The sequence below is a fragment of the Cnephaeus nilssonii genome (genome assembly GCF_951640355.1).
Source record: "Cnephaeus nilssonii genome assembly, chromosome: X".
In the NCBI taxonomy this organism is placed as follows: Eukaryota; Metazoa; Chordata; class Mammalia; order Chiroptera; family Vespertilionidae; genus Cnephaeus; species Cnephaeus nilssonii.
In genome coordinates this window covers 88356147-88377272 of record NC_137071.1, presented here as the reverse complement: position 1 = coordinate 88377272, position 21126 = coordinate 88356147, and positions in this window count along the sequence as shown.

Genomic DNA, 21126 nt, shown 5'->3' with positions numbered 1-21126 from the left:
CTCAGTGTCACCTGCAGCATGAGGCCAATGGGACCTCCCTCAAAGTCCTATGATGATGAAATGTAACAATGCACTAATGCATCGGTCACCAACGGGTGTGGTCCGTGAGGTACGAAATGTTGGCAACCACTGCACTAAAGCACTTGATTCAGTGTCTGGCTAGGAAAAGAAGAGGAATGGGGAGTGAGCAGGATGAAGGTTGATGTGGATCCCTGCCCTGAAGACATGTGCTATGTGCTGGATAAAGCAAAAGACACAGGGACCAAAGATAGTGGGAAGGGGCAGTTCGTCATGGGAGAAGTTAGGCAGAGATGGTGCTCACTGACAGGCTGCTTGTCCAAAGCTGTTGATGGGGACTGGCAGGGGCAGCAAGCAGGACAGGATGCGGCTCTCAGCCTGACCCTAAGTGAAACTTCTCTTGATCAATTTGGATAATTGATTCCAGAAGGGCTGATAATTCAGATGTTTCATAAAGTCAGATGTATATAATAGCAGTAAGGGGCCCTGGCCAGTATAGTTAAGTAGTTAGAGCAGTGATGGGCAACCTTTTGAGCTTGGTGTGTCAAACTTGGCCAAAAAACTGAGCATAACTCGGGTAGTGTGTCACTTTGAGGAAAAAACATTATTTCACAAATGTTTCATCTGCATGCGGCCGCCTCAGCGGCCACTTGTCATCAGAAATGGCTACGCGTGTCAGTGCTGACGCGTGTCATAGGTTCGCCATCACTGAGCATCGGCCTGCACATAAGGTCTCGGGTTCAATTCCTGGTCAAGGGTGTGTACATAGGTTGCAGGTTCAATCCCCAGCCTGAGTTGGGAGGGTGCAACCAATCAATGTGTCTCTTAATGTCGATGTTTCTCCTATCACACTCTTTAAAAAGCAATTGGAAAAATATCCATTATCAATAAAAAAGTAGTGAAGGAAGTGATAGAAAAACACCAGCAGCATAGGCCAGGCCAGAGTCATTTTCTAGAAGCAAATAAAAAGGGAAGGTTAGAAAGTTAACACTTGTCAATGAAAAATCTCACTGCTACCAATATTGGAATTAGCTATTTTTTAAAGCTTTTTTTGAATTATAACATGCATACAAAAAGTGCACTTATAAGTGTATAGTGTGATAAATTTTCACAGGGTGAATCCAGTTGCATCACTATCACCCAGATTAGGAGACAGACCATGATCAGTATCTCAGAAGCCCCTCCTTGGACCCCTTTCCAGTCACTATCACCCCAAGTGTAACCACTATCCTAACATCTAAGCATAGATTACTCTCGCCTGTTTTTACATTTTATATAAATGAAATAAACTGCACTTTTGTCTTTTGCTCACTACAATCACATATTGACCTGAGTTACTACGTGTAGTTTGCATCGGTTTCATTGCTGCATAGTGTTCCAGTGTGTGCATACACCACAATTTATTTTCCCATTTTCCTGTTGATAGGTATTTATATACTTTCCAGTTTGGGGCTTTTATCACTAGTGTTGCTGTGAACATCTTCGTACATATCCTTTGTCAAACATGTATGCATCTCATTACAGGTGATTTAGGTTTCATTTTTATATTTCTTAGGATGTATAGATACAACAAAAATGATTTTATTTATAAGGAAAACGCTAAAATTTCTACAATGAGTATATTTATAATCTGAAAAACTTGTTTTTTAAAGAACAGGAAAATTAACTTTCGGTGTTAGAATAGAGCCATTCATATATGTTGTGCGCTCTCTATACACACACACACACATATATATACTGTATATATGTATGTATATATATGTGTGTGTGTGTGTGTGTGTGTGTTATTTCAGAGAGGAAGGGAGAGAGAGAGAAACATCAATGATGAGAGAGAATCATTGATTGGCTACCTCCTGAACGTCCCCGACTGGGGATCAAGCTCGAAACCCAGGCATGTGTCCTGACCGGTTCCGTGACCTCCTGGTTCATAGGTTGATACTGAGCCATGCCGGCCAGCCAATTGCTTTCATAGATGTCTCGTGGAACCCAGGGCAGGGGGCAGCCAGGCTTCAAAAGGCCAGAACTATGGCTTTGAAGCCATTGAGAAGCCAGGCAGGCTGCTCTCCCCCTTAGGACCTTTCTTATAGCTTCTTTCTGCATGTGCACTTTACTCTTGTCTGTCTTGACTGACCTGCCTTGTCTCCTCTTAGCACAAGGCCAAACATGGCCTCCTCTCTGTCTCAGGTTAGCTGGCCCGTGGGAATGGGTGGAAACAACTGAATCCCAATAGCAGCATCATGCGAGGGTGAGCCTGAATGGCCCAGTCAAGAGTCAGTCAGCTATGGCTGAGGGGACAGGGTCCTGTATGATCATGACTGCTCTGGGTGGGCTGGGTGGCCTCCAGAGAGAGCAGTGCAGGCTGAACAGGCATCCCCAAGAGCATTTACTCCAGTGGAACTCTGAGCTGGAAACCAGACCTGTGTGCTAATCCTGGTGTTGCCTCAAGAAATACCTTATGTCTCTGGGCCTTGATCCTCTTCCATTTGCTAGTGTTCACCCAGTGCTGTCTGCTGGTTTTTGTTTAAGTTTGCTTTTCTGTGGGTATTTTCAGAAGCTTCCAGGAATACCAAGACGTGGGAAAGATAACATGTCAAATAAACAAGAGAGAATCCTGAAACAAATTAGGCCTATGAGCTGTGGGATTTGAAAAGACATACCATTTTGAGCTAAAAACATATTATTGGGTTTGGACTGCAAAGACATACAAGCTAAAATCAAATGCTCCAGAGACTCAGGAACTCCCCGAGTCTTATCTGGAGCTGCTGCTTCTGGAGGGAGCCCTTGTAACTGCTTACGCACTATGGCCCAGCACCGGACTCTGAGTGTTCTCTGAAACGTATTTCATTGAGTTCCAAGTAATATAGGGTAGAGGTTGTGATTGAAAACATTGAAAAAATAAAGTAACCATAGGGGAAACTGAGTACAGGGTATACACTGAGTGGCCAGATTATTATGATCTCTGAACGCATAATAATCTGGCCACTGTGTGTGTGTGTGTGTGTGTGTGTGTGTGTGTGTGTGTGTGTGTGTATTGGAGGCCCAGTGCATGAATTCGTGCATGGGTGGGGTCTGGCCAGCCTGGCCAGGGGGAGGAGACATGGGTGGTTGGCCGGCCTGCCTGCTGGTCAAACTCCTGGTTGAGGGGACAATTTGCATATTAGCCTTTTATTATATAGGATATACACTGAGTGGCCAGATTATTGTGCGTTCAGAGATCATAATAATCTGGCCACTCAGTGTATAGCAACTCTAATATTCATGCAACTTTTCTGTAAATCTAAAACAAAATGTTTACTTAAAAAATAAAACAAAATAGCCAATCAAACACCTAAGGATTAAGTTGATTACGTATGCATTTTCTTTTTTACAAAATATTTAAAATTTTTGCCCTGGCCCGTGTGGCTCTGTTGGTTGGGTGTTGTCCCATGTACCAGAAGGTTGTTGGTTCAATTCCCAGCTAGGGCACATGCGCAGGTTGTGGGCTTGATCCCTGGTAGGGGGTGTGCAGGAGGCAGCTGATAGATGTTACACTCTCACATCTATGTTTCTTTCCTCTAAAAATTTTTTTAAATTTTTTTTTAATTTTTCAATTACAGTTCACATTCAATATTATGTTATTTTCAGATGTACAGCATAGTGGTTACACATTTATATAACTTATAAAGTGATTTCCCCCCCCCACACACACACATAAATGTAATACTCACCTGACACCATATATATAGTACCCACCTAGCACCATACATAGTTATTACAATACTAGAAGCCTGGTGCACGAAATTAGTGCACGGAGGGGGGTTGTCCCTCAGCCCAGCCTGTACCCTCTCCAATCCAGGACTGCTGGCTCCCAACTGCTTGCCTGCCTGCCTTCCTGATTGCCCCTAACCGCTTCTGCCTGCCAGCCTGATCACCCCCTAACCACTCCGCTGCCAGCCTGGTTAATGCTTAACTGCTCCCCTGCCAGCCTGTTTGCCCCCAACTTCCCTCCTCTGCCGGCCTGGTCACCCCTAACTGCCCTCTCCTGCAGGGTTGATCACTTCCAACTGCCCTCCCTTGCAAGCCTGGTCCCTCTCAACTGCCCTCCCTTGCAGGCCGGGTGCCTCCCAACTGCCCTCCCCTGCTGGCCATCTTGTGGTGGCCATCTTATGTCCACATGGGGGCAGGATCTTTGACCACATGGGGGCAGCTATATTGTGTGTTGCAGTGATGGTCAATCTGCATATTACTCTTTATTAGATAAGATAGAGGCCTGGTGCACGGGTGGGGGCCAGCTGGTTTGCCCTGAAGGGTGTCACAGATAAGGGTGGGGGTTCCCTTGGGGCGTGGGGCGGCCTGAGCGAGGGGCCTGTGGTGGTTTGCAGGCCGGCCACGCCCCCTGGCAACCTAAGCAGAGGCCCTTGGTATCTGGGATTTATTTTCCTTCTACAATTGAAACTTTGTAGCCTGGAGCAGAGCCAAGCCTGCTGCTCCCTCCGGGGCGGGGCAGCAGCCATCTCTGTGGCAGTTAATTCACCTTCTACAATTGAAACTTTGTAGCCTTAAGCGGGTGAGCCCGGCCAGGGTGTGCGGAAAGCTTTGCTTCCCCTGTTGCCGCCGGCAACCCTGGCCTGCTCTCTCAAGCTCCATTCTGCTGCCATTTGTTTGAATTTGTTTACCTTCTATAATTGAAACTTTGTAGCTTGAGTGGAGGCTTAGGCCTGCAACGGCTATGGAAAGCTTGGCTTCCTCTGTTACCTGGGAAGCCAAGTGGCTGTAGCCATCTTGGTTTGGGTTAATTTGCATACTCGCCCTGATTGGCTGGTGGGCGTGGCTTGGCTGGTGGGCGTGGCTTATGTAGCGGAGTGATGGTTAATTTGCATACTACCATTTTATTAGAGAGGATTGTTGACTATATTCCCTATGTTGTACTTTATATCCCCATGACTATTCTGTAACTACCAATTTGTACTTAATCCCTTTACGTTTTTTCACTCAGCCCCACCCCCTTTTATCTGTCAACCATCAGTTTGTTCACTGTATATATGAGTTTGTTTCTTTTTTGTTCATTGTTTGTTCTTTTTTGTTGTTATTGTTAATCCTCACCTAAGGTGATTATTATTCCATTGATTTTTAAACAGAGCGGAAGGGAGGAGAAGTGACAAGAGAGAGAGAAACATTGATGTGAGAGCAACACATCGATTGGTTGCTGCCCACAGGGGCCCTGACCAGGGCCGGGGAATCAAGCCTGCAACTGAGGTATGTGACCTTGACTGGAATCGAACCTGGGACCCTTCAGGCTGCAGGGCGATGTTCTATCCACTGAGCCAATCTGGCTAGGGCATGTTTGTTCATTTTTTGGTTATATATATAAGTGAAATCATATGGTATCTTGTCTTTAAATTTTTTATTTTTATTTTTAGAGAAGAAACAAGAGAAAGAGGAAGAGCGAAACATTGATCAGCTGCCTCCTGCATACCCCCTACTGGGGATCGAGCCTGCAACCCAGGCATATGCCCTGACTGGGAATTGAACTGGCAACCTTTCAGTGCACAGAATTATGTCCAACCAACTTAGCCACACTGGCCAGGGCGGTGTTTGTATGACCTATTTTACTTAACATAGCCATGTTGTTGCAAATGGCAAGATTTCATTTTTTTTTTATCCTCACCAGAGGACATGCTTCAAGAAAGGAAGTGAGCCGAAAATGGTTATGGCTCAGTGGATAGAGCGTCGGCCTGCGGACTGAAGGGTCCCAGGTTTGATTCTGGTCAAGGGCATGTACCTTAGTTGCGGGCACATCCCCAGTGGGGGGTGTGCAAGAGGCAGCTGATCGATGTTTCTAACTCTCTATCCCTCTCTCTTCCTCTAAAAAAATCAATAAAATATATTAAAAAAAAAGAAAGGAAGTGAGAGAGAGACACATTGATGTGAGAGAGAAAAATTGATCAGTTGCCTTCTGCATGCTCCCCTGGGGATCAAACCTGCAACCAAAGTATGTGCCCTGATTGGGAATGAAACCAGCAATCTTTCAGTGCATGGGACAATGCTCAGCCAACTGAGCCACTCGGACTGGGCAGATTTCATTTATTTTTATGGCTCAGTAATATTCCATTATATACATACTAGAGGCCCAGTGCACAGATTCATACACCGGTGGGGTCCTTCGGCCTGGCCTGCTGGGATCAGGCCGAAACTGGCTCTATGACATCCCCTCAGGGGTCCCGGATTGTGAGAGGGTGCAGGCCAGGCCGAGGGACCCCAGCAGTGCAAGGTCAGGGCCGGGGAGGGCTCCAGGGCGTGTTCAGCCCATCTCGCCCAGTCCCCATCGGCCAGACCCCAGCAAGCTAACCTACCGGTTGGAGCATCTGCCCCCTGGTGGTCAGTGTGCGTCATAGCAACTGGTTGAATGGTTGAACGGTCAGATACTTAGCATATTAGGCTTTTATTATATAGGATACCACCTTTTCTTTTTCCAATTGTCTATCAATGGACATTTAGACGTCCATATCTTGGCTATTATAGATAACTAGAGGCCTGGTGCACGGAATTTGTGCATGGGTGCAGTCCCTAGGCCTGGCAGGCAATCAAAGCACAAGCATCTGGTGTGGAAGGGAAGGTCCCAGCTGACCTCTGGGTCCTGGGCAGCACCTGGGCCCCCGAGCCCCCACACACACCCCTCTGCCTAAGTCACAGCGCCCAAGTCCCCATGCTGAGATGCGATAAGTACGACCGGACACTGCAGGCCGGGGCGCAGCATGGGCCTCTGGGCCACCCAGCAGCAGCAGCGCTGCAGGGAAGCCGGACAGGCAGCACACTCTCTCCTGGCCAGCCTCGCAGATTGACTCCTGCATGAACACACGGGGAGCCCTGCAGTCCCAGTGGCTGCGGCCCAGCTCACCTGGAAGGTGCCACACGGGTGCAGGGCAGGCTCCTTGTGGGCCCCTGGCACTTGAGCACGGGGGCTTCCTCGGCGTGCGAGCCCTGGCATCCTGGGGGAGGGTAGCAGGGGGCGTGAGAGTGAGCTTGGTGGGCACCCTGCATTCTCACCATACCCCCACCCCCAGGTAGCCGGTGAGAGGTTGCAGCGTGTCGCTGACGCCCACCATGTTCCATGCTGCCCCCTGGTGGTCAGCACACATCATAGCGAGCAGTCAAACTCCGGGTTGAAAGATGGCCCTAGGGGACAATTTGCATATTAGGCTTTTATTATATAGGATGTTGCAATGAACATAGGGATGCATATTATCTTTTCAAATTAGTGTTTCTGTTTCCTTTGGATAAGTACCCAGAGATGAGATTGCTGGGTTATATGATAGTTCTATTTTTAATTTTTTGAGGCACCTCCATATCGTTTTCCACACACCAATCTGCATTCCCACCAACAGTGCATGAAGGTTCCCTTTTTTCCATATCCTCACCAACACTTGTTTGTTGATTTATTGATGATAGCCATTCAGATGGGTATAAGGTGATTTCTCATTGTGGTTTTAACTTGCATTTATCTGATGATTACTGACTTTGAGTAACTTTTCATATGTCTGTTGACCATCTCTATGTCCTCTTTGGAGAAATGTGTACTCAGGTCCTCTGTCCATTTTATTTTTTTAAAAAGAGAGTCATCAATTTGTTGTTCCTCTTATTCATGGATTCATTGTTTTTTTAATTGATTTTTTTTTTTAGAGAGAGAAAAAAACACACATCGATTTGTTGTTCCACTTATGTATGCATTCATTGGTTGGTTTTTGTATATGCCCTAACTGGGAATTGAACTCACAACCTTGGTGTATGGGACAATGCCCTAACCAGCTGAGCTACCCAGCCAGGTCCTCTGCTCATTTTTTAATCAGATTGGGTTTGTATTGCTTTTTGGTCTTAAGTTGTATGAGTTCTGTATATATTTTGGATATTAACCCCTTACCGGATGTATCATTAGTGAATATGTTCTCCCATTCAGTAGATTGTCTTTTCATTTTGTTGATGGTTTCCTTTGCTGTGCAAAAACTTTTAATTTGATGTACTCTCATTTGTTTATTTTTTCTTTTGTTTCCCTTGCCCAAGGAAACACATCCAAAAAAATATAACCAAGAGCAATGTCAAAGAGTTTATTGCTTGTATTTTCTTCTAGGAGTTTTATGGTTTTGGATCTTACATTTAAGTCTTTATTCCATTTTGAGTTTATTTTTGTATATGGTGTAAGAAGGAAATCTAGTTTCATTTTTTTGCATGTATCTGTACAGTTTTCCTAACAATTTATTTAAGAGACTGTCTTTACCCTATTGTATATTCTTGTAATAGATTAATTTACCATAAAGGCGTGGGTTTATTTCTGGGCTCTCTATTCTGTTTCACTGATCTATATGTCTGTTTTTATGCAAGCACCAGGCTGTTTTGATTACTATGGCCCCGTAGTATAGTTTGATATCCAACTTTGTTGTTGTTGCTGTTGTTGTTGTTCTTCTTTTTTAAAATATATTTTTGTTGATTTCAGGGAGGAAGGGAGAGGGAGAGAGAGATAGAAACATCAGTGATGAGAGAGAATTATTGATTGGCTGCCTCCTGCCTGCCCCCTACTGGGGATCGAGCCCACAACCCGGGCATGTGCCCTTGACCAGAATTGAACCCGGGACCCTTCAGTCTGCAGGCCAACGCTCTATCTACGGAGCCAAACCAGTTATGGCTACCATTGGTATTTTGATAGAGATTGCATTGAATCTGTAGATTGCTTTGGATAGTGTGGACATTTTTTTAAATCCTCACCTGAGGGTATTTTCCCATTGGTTTTTATTTTTATATATATATTTTTTTATTGATTTCAGAGAGGAAGGGAGAGAGATAGAGAGATACAAACATCAATGATGAGAGAGAATCATTGATTGGCTGCCTCCTGCATGCCCCCCACTAGGGGGTATTGAGCCTGAAACTTGGCATGTGCCCCCGGCCGGAAGCAAACCTGGGACCCTTTAGTCTCAGGCTGATGCTCTATCTACTGAGCCAAACTGGCCAGGGCCCCATTGGTTTTTAGAGAGAGTGGAAGGGAAGGGGAGAGATAGAACCATCAATGTGAGACAGACACATCAATTGGTTGCTGCCCACACAAGCCCTGACCATGGCCGGGGATCCGATCTGCAACCTAGGTATGTGCCCTTGACCGGAATCGCACCCAGGACCCTTCAGTCCACAGGCTGACGCTCTATCCACTGAACCAAACCGGCTAGGGTGTAATTGATGTTTCTATCTCTCTCTTACTTCCTCTCTGAATTCAATAAAAAATATATTTTAAAAATATAGTAATATTGTGCTACAGACTGGCTGTGACAATTAAATGAGACAATGTGTTAAAAGTGCTTGGTTTGCCCTAGCCGGTTTGGCTTAGTGGATAGAGCATCAGCCAGTGGACTGAAGGGTCCTAGGTTTGATTCCAATCAAGGGCACATACCTCAGTTTCAGGCTCCTTCCCAGCCCAGGCCCTGGTCAGGGCTCGTGCAGGAGGTGACCAATTGATGTGTCTCCCTCACATTGATGTTTCTCTATGTCTCTCCCTCTCCCTTCCGCTCTCTCTAAAAAAAAAATCAATGGAAAAATATCCTCAGGTGAGGATTAACAAAAATAAATTTTTTATATATATAAAAGCCTAATATGCAAAGTGTCCCCTAGGGAGTTAGACTCACCAGTTCGATTGCTTGCTATGACGTGCGCTGACCACTAGAGGGTGGTGCAGAATGAAGGAAGGCCCTGGCCAGCAGCCGGCAGCCGGGGAAGGGAGGCCCTGGACGGTGGCTGGCAGCCGCTAGGGACCCTACCCGTTAATAAATAAAAATGCTTTGTTTATTGTCAGGACTTAATAACTGACATTTTGAAGAACACTAGAGACAGTATATTTTTTCATCTATTACTGGGTAACAAACTATCCCAAAACTTAGTGGCTTAAAACAGACATTTTGTTTCTATCACATTTTTGTGGGTCAGGAACTTGGGCAGACCTTGGCTGGGTGGCAGGAACTAGAGGACCCATTCCCAAGATGGCTTCTTCACTCATGTGCTGATCACCTTGGTGCTCCTTGGTCTCTCTCCAGATGGCACGTCATCCACCAGGGCCTCTCCATGTGACTTGGGCTTCTCATGGTGTGGTGATCTCAGCTCAGGGCAGTTGAGTGCTTACACGGCAGCTGGCTGGACTGAGTGTCCCAAGAGACAGGAACTGAAAGCTGCCAGTCTCTTAAAACCTGGGCCCTGAAACTGACACCAGGACCAGCTTCATGGGCCTGTGACCTATGCAGCCACACAGGGCCCTTTACTTAGTTTTATGCCTTGATTTTGCCATCTTGACATTAAAAATTTTTTATTAACATTAAGTTGGCATACAATAATATATTAGTTTCAGGTGTTCAGCATAGTGACTCGATATATATATATATATATACTAGAGGCCTGGTGCATGAAATTAGTGCACTTGGGGAGTCGGGGGTGGTCCCTCATCCCAGCCTGTGCCCTCTTGCAGTCTGGGAGCTGTGCGGGGAGCTGGCCTAAGCCGTTAGTTGGACATCCTTGGTGCTACCGCTCGCTAGCAGTGAGTCCGGCTTCTGGATGAGCGGTGCTCCCCCTGTGGGAGCACGCTGACCACCAGGGGGCAACTCCTGTGTTGAGCGTCTGCCCTCTGGCGGTCAGTGCGTGTCATAGCAACTGGTAGTTCCACCATTCAGTTGATTTGCATATTAGCCTTTTATTATATAGGATGTATTATGATGTGATCACCACACAGTTTAATAATCATCTATCATTGTACAAATTATTCCAATAGCATGGACTATATTCCCCATGCTGTACACTACATCTCCGTGGCCTTAACCTGTAGAATACTTCACAAAGTTGTATGTCATCCTTGTTCCAGGGCCGTGCTAATCTTCTCTGTATCGTTTTTTTTTAAATATATTTTTCATTGATTTTAGAGAGACAGTAAGGGAGAGGGAGAGAGAAAAACATCACTGTCAGAGAGAGAGAGAGAGAAACATCAATAGGCTGCCTTCCACACGCCCCCTACTGGGGATTGAGACCACAACCTGGGCACTTGCCCAGACCGGGAATCAAAGTGGCTACTTCTTGGTGCTTGGGAATCTGCTCAACCAACTGAGCCAGGGCTCTGTATTGTTTTAATTTTAGTATATGTGCTACCGATGTGAGCACTACCATCATGAAATTCTTAATAAATTTTTAGAAGGGATCTGTCATTTTCAGCTTGGGCTGCCAAGTGTATCTCCTTTGCTGTATTGTATTGGTCTAAGCCAGTGGTCGGCAAACTGCGGCTCGTGAGGCACATGCGGCTCTTTGGCCCCTTGAGTGTGGCTCTTCCACAAAATACCACGGCCTGGGCGAGTCTATTTTGAAAAAGTGGCGTTAGAAGAAGTTTAAGTTTAAAAAATTTGGCTCTCAAAAGAAATTTCAATAGTTGTACTGTTGATATTTGGCTCTGTTGACTAATGAGTTTGCCGACCACGGATCTAAGCAGTTACAGAACCCACCTGTATTCAAGGGATGAGGATATAGATCCCACCTTTCATTGGGAAAAGTATCAAAGAACTCATGGTCATCTTTAATCTGTCACAGCATGGTATAAGAGGGGAAAGAGTACTGGAATGAAGAAATCTGAGGCTGAGTCCCAGTTTGACACATAGACACATAGACCATTATCTTACAGTATTATAAGCACAATGAGAGAGAAGTATTTATAGGGCCCAAGGGAAGTGTTCTGAACTTACATATTTCTAGATGCAGTGAGCCTGCCACTAACAAACCACTTCAGCTTTTGGGAGTTCAGTTTTCTTCCATTTGAAATGAGGAAGTTGCTTCTAAAATCATGAACCTCCAATGGCCCATTTATAATTCTCTAAATGTGTGTCTGATATGGTATTCATTAGAAAAAGTGTTTCACAGGGCTCACCAATGGGAGGAGGACATGGGAACAGAAGGTGAATGAGCCACAAAACAATAACTATTAGTTTAATCAGAAAGCCTGACCTGTGGATATACATTCAAGGTCAGCTACCTCCAACTTGTACTTATTTATTCCACAAACACCCATTACAGATTACAGGGCAGACACAGTGCAGGAGTGCTGGGATACAGCAGTGAGCTCTCATCTTCACGGGCTTACAGTCTACAGTGGGCAGGCGAGCGTGCAGACAGTTGCACCCCTAGTATCGAGTGCTGTGGTAAGGATGGCACAGGTCCTTGGGAACCTGCTCTGAGTAGGCAATGGGGGGTGGGGGTAGGTTAGGGGGGGGCAGGCTGAGCCCTGAAGGCTGAAGAGGAATTAGGTCTGGGGGGGCGTGGAATATGGCATATGTCATATCCTATACAGAGGAAGTGGACTAGCAAAAATGCCCAGTAAAGAGAAAGCTGGGAGACTTAGAGAACTGAAAGCCACTCTGTGAGTTGGCAGTGTAGAAAGGGAACATATAGCGTGGTGGGAGAAACTGCCTAGAGGAAACTAGTAAGGAGGATGGAGAAGATGAGGCTGGAGAGACAAGCTGGGGCCAGATCGTAGGGAGCCTTTAAGCCTTGAGAGGGAGCTTGCTTGGATTCTACCCTGAGACCCAGGGAAACATTGAAGGGTTTGGAATTGGATAGTGGCCTCTCCAGTTTGGGTGTAAGAAATTACTGAGTTTAGTCCCGGGTCCGGGTGAGGCCGTGCACCCCTGGATCCGGGTGAGGCTGGGTCCCGGGTCCGGGTGAGGCCGCGCCCCTGGGTCCGGGAGAGGCCACGCGCCCCTGGGTCTGGGTGAGGCTGGATCCCGGGACCGGGTGAGGCCGCACACACCTTGGTCCGGGTGAGGCCACGTGCCCCTGGGTCCGGGTGAAGCTGGATCCCGGGTCCGGGTGAGGCCGTGCGCCCCTGGATCCGGGTGAGGCTGGTCCCGGGTCCGGGTGAAGCTGGATCCCAGGTCCGGGTGAGGCCATGCGCCCCTGGATCTGGGTGAGGCTGGGTCCCGGGTCCAGGTGAGGCCACGCGCCCCTGGGTCCGGGTGAGGCTGGGTCCCAGGTCCGGGTGAGGCCACACCCCTGGGTCCGGGAGAGGCCACGCGCCCTGGGGCCTGGGTGATGCTGGGTCCCAGGTCCGGGTGAAGCCGCGCCCCTGCGTCCGGGCGAGACCAAACCAGAGGGAGTCGGACCTGCATTACCACCATTTGTCCACCATCCAGAGCTGAAAAGTCAGTGCCGACACGTACACATAAGGAACTGGTGGACATTGAAATTGGGTCTCAAAAGAACTGTTGGTCCAGAAAGAAACTTACTACAGACTGATTCATTTGCCTGTCAGCATAACTATTATTGCCCGTCTCACATTCGGTTCTTATAAGTGTATTTCTAGTGACACATGATCTCGCTCATGTCGGGCCTCAGAGGGAGGGTATGAGAGGGTGGGGGTCGGGGGGAGAGATCAACCAAGGGACTTGTGTGCATGCATACGAGCCTAACCAATGGTTAAGGACAACAGGGGTGTGGGGACATCCGTGGGGAGGGGTGGGGGATGGGAATGGGGGGATGAGGACAAATATGTGACACCTTAATCAATAAAGAAATTTAAAAAAAAGAAAAGAAATTACTGAGTTTAGCAGTAGATTGCTGAGATCGGGCTGGTTGGGGGTGGGGCATGGTATGCTAGAAGTAGAGACTAGTAAGAGGCTGTGGTTTGTAGTTCAGGTGAGAAATGATGGTGACTCAAACTAGGGCAGAGGCAGTGGAGATGGATTGAAATGGACAGTTAAGAGACATTTAGTAGAATCAATAAGACTTGTGATTGACTGAGTAGGGGAGGAGAAAGAGGGAGTTTGCAAAGATGATGCCCAGGTTTCTGGCTTGAGCAACAGTGTGGACAGTGGTATAATTTACTGAGAGGGAAAGACCATGAGAAGAATAGTTTTCTGGTGGGAGGGTGGAAGGATCAAGGTTTCAGTTTTGGATGTGCAACTAACTATTGAGCAAAATGAGTTTGAACTGTGGGGGCCCATTTATTTTTTTAAATTTTATTTTATTGATTTCAGAGAGGAAGGGAGAGGGAGCGAGAGAGAGAGAGATAGAAACAATGATGAGAGAGAATCATTGATTGGCTGTTTCCTGCAGGCCCCACACTGGGGATCAAGCCCAAAAGCCAGGCATGTGGCCAGCTGGACTGTGGGGGTCCATTTATTTGCAGATATTTAAAAAAAATACTGTAGATGTATTTCCTCTTATGATTTTCTTTTTTAAAATATGTTTTTATTGATTTTAGTGAGAGAGGAAACACGGGGGGGGGGGGGGGGGGGCGGGAGGTGCGGGGGAGATTGGTTGCTTCCTGCACGCCCCCTACCAGGGATCGAGCCTGCAGCTGGGGCATGTGCCCTGACCGGGATATCAAACCAAGGACCTATTGGTGCATGGGATGATGCTCAACCAACTGAGCCACACCGGCCAGGGCTCCATTTGATTTTCTTAAGAAAACTTTCTTTTCTCTAGCTTACTTCATTGTAAGAATATAATATATAATACATACAATGTACAAAATATGTATTTATTGATTCTTTTTTTAAAATATTTTTTATTGATTTTTTACAGAGAGGAAGGGAGAGGGATAGAGAGCTAGAAACATCAATGACAGAGAAACATCGATCAGCTGCCTCCTGCACACCCCCCACCAGGGATGTGCCTGCAACCAATGTACATGCCCTTGACTGGAATAGAACCTGGGACCCCTCAGTCCGCAGGCCGACGCTCTATCCACTGAGCCAAACCGGTTTCGGCTATTTATCGATTCTTTATATTATTGGTAAGGCTTCCAGTCAACAGCAGGCTATTAGTAGTTAAGTTTTTGGAGAGTCAAAAGTGATATGTGGATTTTCAGCTGTGCAGGGGTAGGTGCCCCTAACCTCCTCATTGTTCAAGGGTCAGTTGTATTTAGTTTGAGATGGCTGTGAGACTTCCAGGTGGAGATGTCCAATAAACAGTTGGGTTGTGGATATGCAAGTCAGGAGAGAACTGGAGGTAGCTGTGGGGTTAAGGGAGAGGTTTTATTTTTATCTGGGAGTGACAGATTGTTTGCATAATGACTTGAAGTACAGAGAAAAAGAGGGACAGGTAGGAAGACAGACACATTCAAATAGTCAGTGGATCAAAGCTCCCTAGGGTTGGGAAGGGATGAGTTAGAACAAGACCTGGGATTTGTCTTACAGAACAGAGTGAAGGAGTTGAGTTCAGACTCTGGAGTCAGACTATCTGACGACTTGGAACATTGATTCTATCACCTTCCAGCTGTGAGACCTTGGGCAAGTCACTTCCACTCCCTGAGTCTCAGTTTCCTGGACTATAAAATGGGGAAATTGCCCTGGCCAGGTAGCTTAGTTGGTTAGAGCATCATCCCGATATGCCAAGGTTGTGGGTTTGATCCCCAATCAGGGCGCATATAAGTATCAACCAAAAATAAATAAGTGAAACAACCAATTTCCTTCCCTCCCTTCTTCTCTCTCTCAAATCAATCAATCAATAACAAATAAATGTATTTATTTACTGGGGATCGAACCAGCGACCTTTTGGTGCATGGGAAGGACGCTCAACCAACTGAGCCACACCAGCCAGGGCCTCCTTAGGCTCCTCTTGACTGTGATAGTGTCTCAGACTTTCCTTGTTTTTGACGACCTTGACAATTTTGAGGGGTACTGGTCAAATATTTTGTAGGGTGCCCCTCTATTGGATTTTGTTTGATGTTTTTCTCATGATAAGACTGAGGTTATAAGTTTTAGGAAAGAAGATCACAGAGGTAAAGTGCCATTTTTATCAGATCATATCAAGGGTACATATGATCAACATGATTTGATATTGGCCTTGTTCACCTGGCTCTAGTAGTGTTGGTCAGGTTTCTCCACTGTAAAGTTACTCATTCTTCTCCCTTCCCAACTGTACTCTTTGGAGGGAAGTAACAATGTGTAGCTCTCTTAAAAAACACACACATTGAATTTATTGGGGTGACATTGGTTAATAAAATTATATAGGTTTCAAGTATACAATTCTAGAATTCATCATCTGTATATTGTATTGTATGTTCACCACCCCAAGTCATGTAGCTCTCTTTAAGGAGTGGGGAGTTACACTCTCCTCTTTAACAGAGGAGTATCTCCATAAATTATTTGGGATTTTTCTGCTTGGGAGATTTGACTCTTCTTCTCTATCTATTTATTTGTTTGTTTATTCTATCATTTCTTTATATCAAAATGGACTTATGGATATTTATTTTATACTTTCGGTTATAATTTATTACTTCCCTAGCCCTAGAACCAGCCATTTCTCCAAGGAGCCAAGGGATCTTGTTTCCTTTTATTGAGGAATGGTATTATGTATGTTCCATCTGAATAAACTTTAATCTGATCATAAACTTATCATCTTGGAATAACATGGTTGCTTTTTGTATGAGTCAGGGTCAATCAGAGAGGCAGGGCCAGCAGGGGTATATATATTAAGTGATTTATTGCAAGGAATTGGCTTTTGCAATGATGAGGCCAGACTTGGCAGATTGGGCAGGCTTTCAGGAAGGGCATACTGGACCTCACAGGTGTGGGTGGTCCCCAAGTGGGACTGTAGCCTAGCCAAGTGACATAGCTCTTTGTTTCTGTGCTTTTGAGACCAAATCTATGATTCTATTGATAATTAATACCTATTAATTGAGCACCTTCCATCTACCAGGAACTAGGGATACTGTGGTGAATAAGACAGACTTGGTCCCTGTCCTCATGGAAGTTAAGTCTAGTGGGGGCAGGGGAGATACTAATCTAATAACTGCTTGAATAATTTCAAGTGTGTTAAAGACTATGAAGAGCAGACCAGGTGAGTTGCTAACCTTGCCTGAGGGGCAGGGAAGACTTCCCTAAGGAGGTGACATTTAAACTGACATCTGAAGGATAAGTGGGAATTAAACAGGTGCGGGGGTGCGGGGGGAGAGGGGGGAGAGGCAAGAAATAGAGGGAAGAGTGTTTCTGGAGAGGGAACAGCATGTAGGAATACCAGAATTCAGAAGAACATGGCTCTTTTTAGGAACAGCAAGAAGGACTGACTGTGTGGATGGAGTAGAGTGAGGAAGGGTGAATAGAGAAGGGATGAAATGACTTAGGGAGAGAATATAGAGTGAAGAGAAAAGTTTCTGGGACTTCAGCTTGATAAACACCAGTAATTAGAGCTATAGGATGTAATAGAAGACTAGAGAAGAGGGTTTCAAGGAGGAAGAAGTAACCAACATTGACCAGTGAGGCCAAGAAGTGAACTAAGATAAGGACTTGCATTTGGCAGATGGAAGTGCATCATAGGCAACCTTTCAGGAAGCAATTGCACTGGGATGATGGAGGCAAAAACCAGAATGCATAGAGTTGAAGAGTGATTAAGAGGTGAGGAAAGCCCTAGCCCAGGGATGGCGAACCTATGACACGCGTGTCAGCACTGACACGCATAGCCATTTCTGATGACACGCGGCCACATGCCGAGGATGAAACATTTGCTGCTCCTGAGGATGAAACATTTGCGACTAGAGTCTTGGAGTTAGTTTTTTCCTCAAAGTGACACACTACCCGAGTTATGCTCAGTTTTTTTGGCGAAGTTTGACACACCAAGCTCAAAAGGTTGCCCATCACTGCCCTAGCCAGTACCTCAGCTCGTTAGAGCATTGTCATGATAGGCCAAGGTTATGGGTTCAATCCTTGGTCAGGGCATCTATAAGAAGCAATCAATGAATGCGTAAATAAGTAGAACAATAAGTCAATATTTCTCTCTTCCTAAAATCAATCAATAAAAAAAGAATTAGAAAAAACAGAGGTGAGTAAAGAGGGGAGGTGATCTCTGAGAGGCTTGGCTGTGAAGAGAAGAGAGTCGTAAGATTAAGCCAGAAGACTGGGGGACACCTGAGCCTGTTCATCACCCAAAGAGCCTGGCTCCTAGTAGTCACTCAATAAATGTTATTGCACTGAACTAAACTGAGGGTGAACTTGAAGATACAGGAAAGGGATTGAGGGAATAAGGCCCTTGAAGGAGACGGGTTGACTGCATGAGTTACATCTTGAAAGAAGACAGGCATGCTCCTTCATTAAAATAAACGGAAATAGAAGACATGGAGGCTGAGTGTGGAATGTAGGGTATGTTGGCTGGAATGGGAGGAAGGCATTTTCACAGATTATAGGGTCAGGAGATAACCGACTTGTATACTTTTATTCTCTTCAGAGGATTTCAGGTTTAGCTCTGACTCCAGTTTATTATTTTTTAAAAATATACATATTTTTATTGATTTCAGAGAGGAAGGGAGAGGGAGAGATAGAAATATCAATGATGAGAGAGAATCATTGTTTGGCTGCCTTCTGCACACCCCTTATTGGGGATCAAGCCCGCAACCTGGGCATGTGCCTTTGGCCAGAATTGAACCTGGGACCCTTCAGTCCGCAGGCAGATGCTCTATCTATCCACTGAGCCAAACCAGCTAGGGCCCAGTTTATGATTTTATCTGGAAACAATATCTAACCTATTTAATATTTGATGGGCACTTATTAAGTTGCTGCTTTTACTTCTATGGGCCTAGAACAAGGTAAGGCAGCTTGTTACAATTGTGCCTAAAGTAAAAGAATGTAGGTTGTGAAGAACATCAGCAGAGGAACCAACATCTCCTTTGAGGAAAAGCCACTCAACTGGCACAGGGAGGAAATAACTTGCAAGCAATGTGGACACATTTTAGAGGTGGGATAATACAGGTAACCACAAGATCCTTCCTGGACTAGGCTAGCAGGTAAAATAGTTTCACCACAAAAGCCTGCTGTGCACCTTTCAATTCTGCCAAACAATAGCTGTCATTTCCTATTTCCTGTGTGTCCTGCAGGTACTAGACCTTGCACTTATCTGCAATCCTCAGAACAAACCTCAAGGGAGATTGTATTGTTCCCATTTTGCTGATAAGAAAATTGCAACTCAGAGAGATAAGTGATTTGTTCAAAGCCAGATAGTCAGCAGTCAGGATGGAACCCAGGTTAGGCTGAGAGCTTTTCCCTACACCAATGGTTTTGAATTTTGCTCCAGGGACACCCCCCCTTCCCCTATGCTACTGTCTAAGACAGAGGCAGCGGGTGGGGAGCGCAGCAACCTAGTCTCAATTTGTCAGTTTTACACCTGGGGCTTCAATATAAGATTTATTAGATCAAAATCTATTGAGAAGAAAAAAAAAGTTTGAAAGCCACTGACCTCTATGGGGGTCTTTGAACTTCTCTGCTGAAGCATGACTTTTCTTGGTTTTCTCCAGAAACACTGCTTCTGTGATTCATTTTCCCCAAGGTATCTCCCCTAGCACATCCATCCTCAACATGACTGGCAGAGTGATTTTGGTAAAACTTCATGTTACTCCTCTGCTTGGAAACTTTCCATGGCTCCCAGGTACCTTAAGTGAAAATCAATGTTCTTCTTTTAGTATGACTTATGAGACCCTCAGTGATCTGGACCCCCATCCACTTCTCCAGCTTTGCTCCCACCTTCCTGCCAAACAGGCTGACCTACATTTCCTGGTACTTGGTGTACTGGCCCTTATACACTCCACTGGCTCTGCCAGGAGGCCCCTCCCCCTTCACTGACCATCTCCCACTCACCCATGCCTCAGATCAGGAATTACCTTCTTCCCTGAAAGCCTTTCCAGCATCTTTCAGCCTGGGCCAGGCCCTGCCCTCTGAGCAGCACCCTTCCCCCCGATGTTTACACCTCACAGCCCTACTTCCGGTCTCCTTTCTCCTCTGCAAGCCCCACTAGAATGCAGATTCGCATCATCTGCTCAACTCCGTTTTGCTTCCCAGGAACGAAGTTTCTCAGGGAATTTGTTCTTTCTCTTGGGGTAAGCATACCAGTCTTGCCTCGAAAAGCATACCAGAAATGCCAATGGCTTGATGTTAGGCATGGAGAGTTTTCAGAATGGGAGTACGTCCCCTGCAGCCAAACCTCAATTTTACATGGAGGAGGTAGGCTAGGCAATATCACATGATGAGAAAAGTCTGTGGGGAAAAATAGCTGACTACAGGAAAAACTATAGAAAGCCGCTTTCAAATCTTCTAGCTGACTTGGTTTTCATTTTGGAAAGAGCAAGGCAGATGCTGGCCTCAGGTCCCCAAATCTGCTAATAGTTAAGATGCTTAGGTTCAAACTTAGCCTGTGGGGAGGAGACTACTGATATAAGTGTCCTTTGAATGCTGGGCAAAGGCACATGCTAATCTTCCCTCCAAGCCTGGAACCCGCAGGCTCAGCCATGTGGCAGGAAGGCTCTGCCCTGGCAGCCTCCACCAAGCCCAACCCACCTTGGCAGTTGTCAAGGGGGAGGTTGTGGAACAGAAACTGAAGTCTTGCATCAGTTAGCCAATTTGTATCTATAAAATGGGCACAAGAGATGCAGGAGGGTTATGCCAGCTGCTGATGCCAAATGCCAGAAGCCAGGAATAAATATGTTTAAGGTGCCGTTCCTAGAGACCTGGGACAGGCAGAAAACACCAATAGGAAGGGTTTGGATCATTTCATGGATGAGAGGAATCTAACGGGTTATTAAGGGAAGGTGGGATTGTTTGGGGGCACAGAGTGGGTAATAAAAAAGAGCAAATAGGCCCAACTAGGCAGGCAGAGATGGAAATTTGAATGAATGGGCACAGGGTGGTTTCTGTATCCTGTAGTGACTCAATTTCTCCCTGGTGTTCAAGGACTGAGATGGGAGGGCTTCGGACACACCAGTCCATTGCAAGGGCTACAGGAATACAGCACTATTTTTTAAAATATTCTCTAAGGCAGCATGTATATTTAGAAGCTTTTTTCTTTTACCACCTTTCTTCCCCCTATACACAACTCTTGTCTCCCACTGCTTTGCCCTCCTTTCAGTTCAAGTTAACTGTGCTGTATTCTACTCAGTTCAACTGTTTGGGAACAATTTTTCAAACTACAGCTTATATATTAAGTGTAATTTAAAAAAAGCAAATGATGCCCTAGCCGGTTTGGCTCAGTGGATAGAGCGTTGGCCTGTGGACCAAAGGGTCCCACGTTTGATTCAGGTCAAGAGCACGTACCTCAGTTGCAGGCTCCTCCCCGGCCCTGGCTCTGGTGGGGGCACATGCA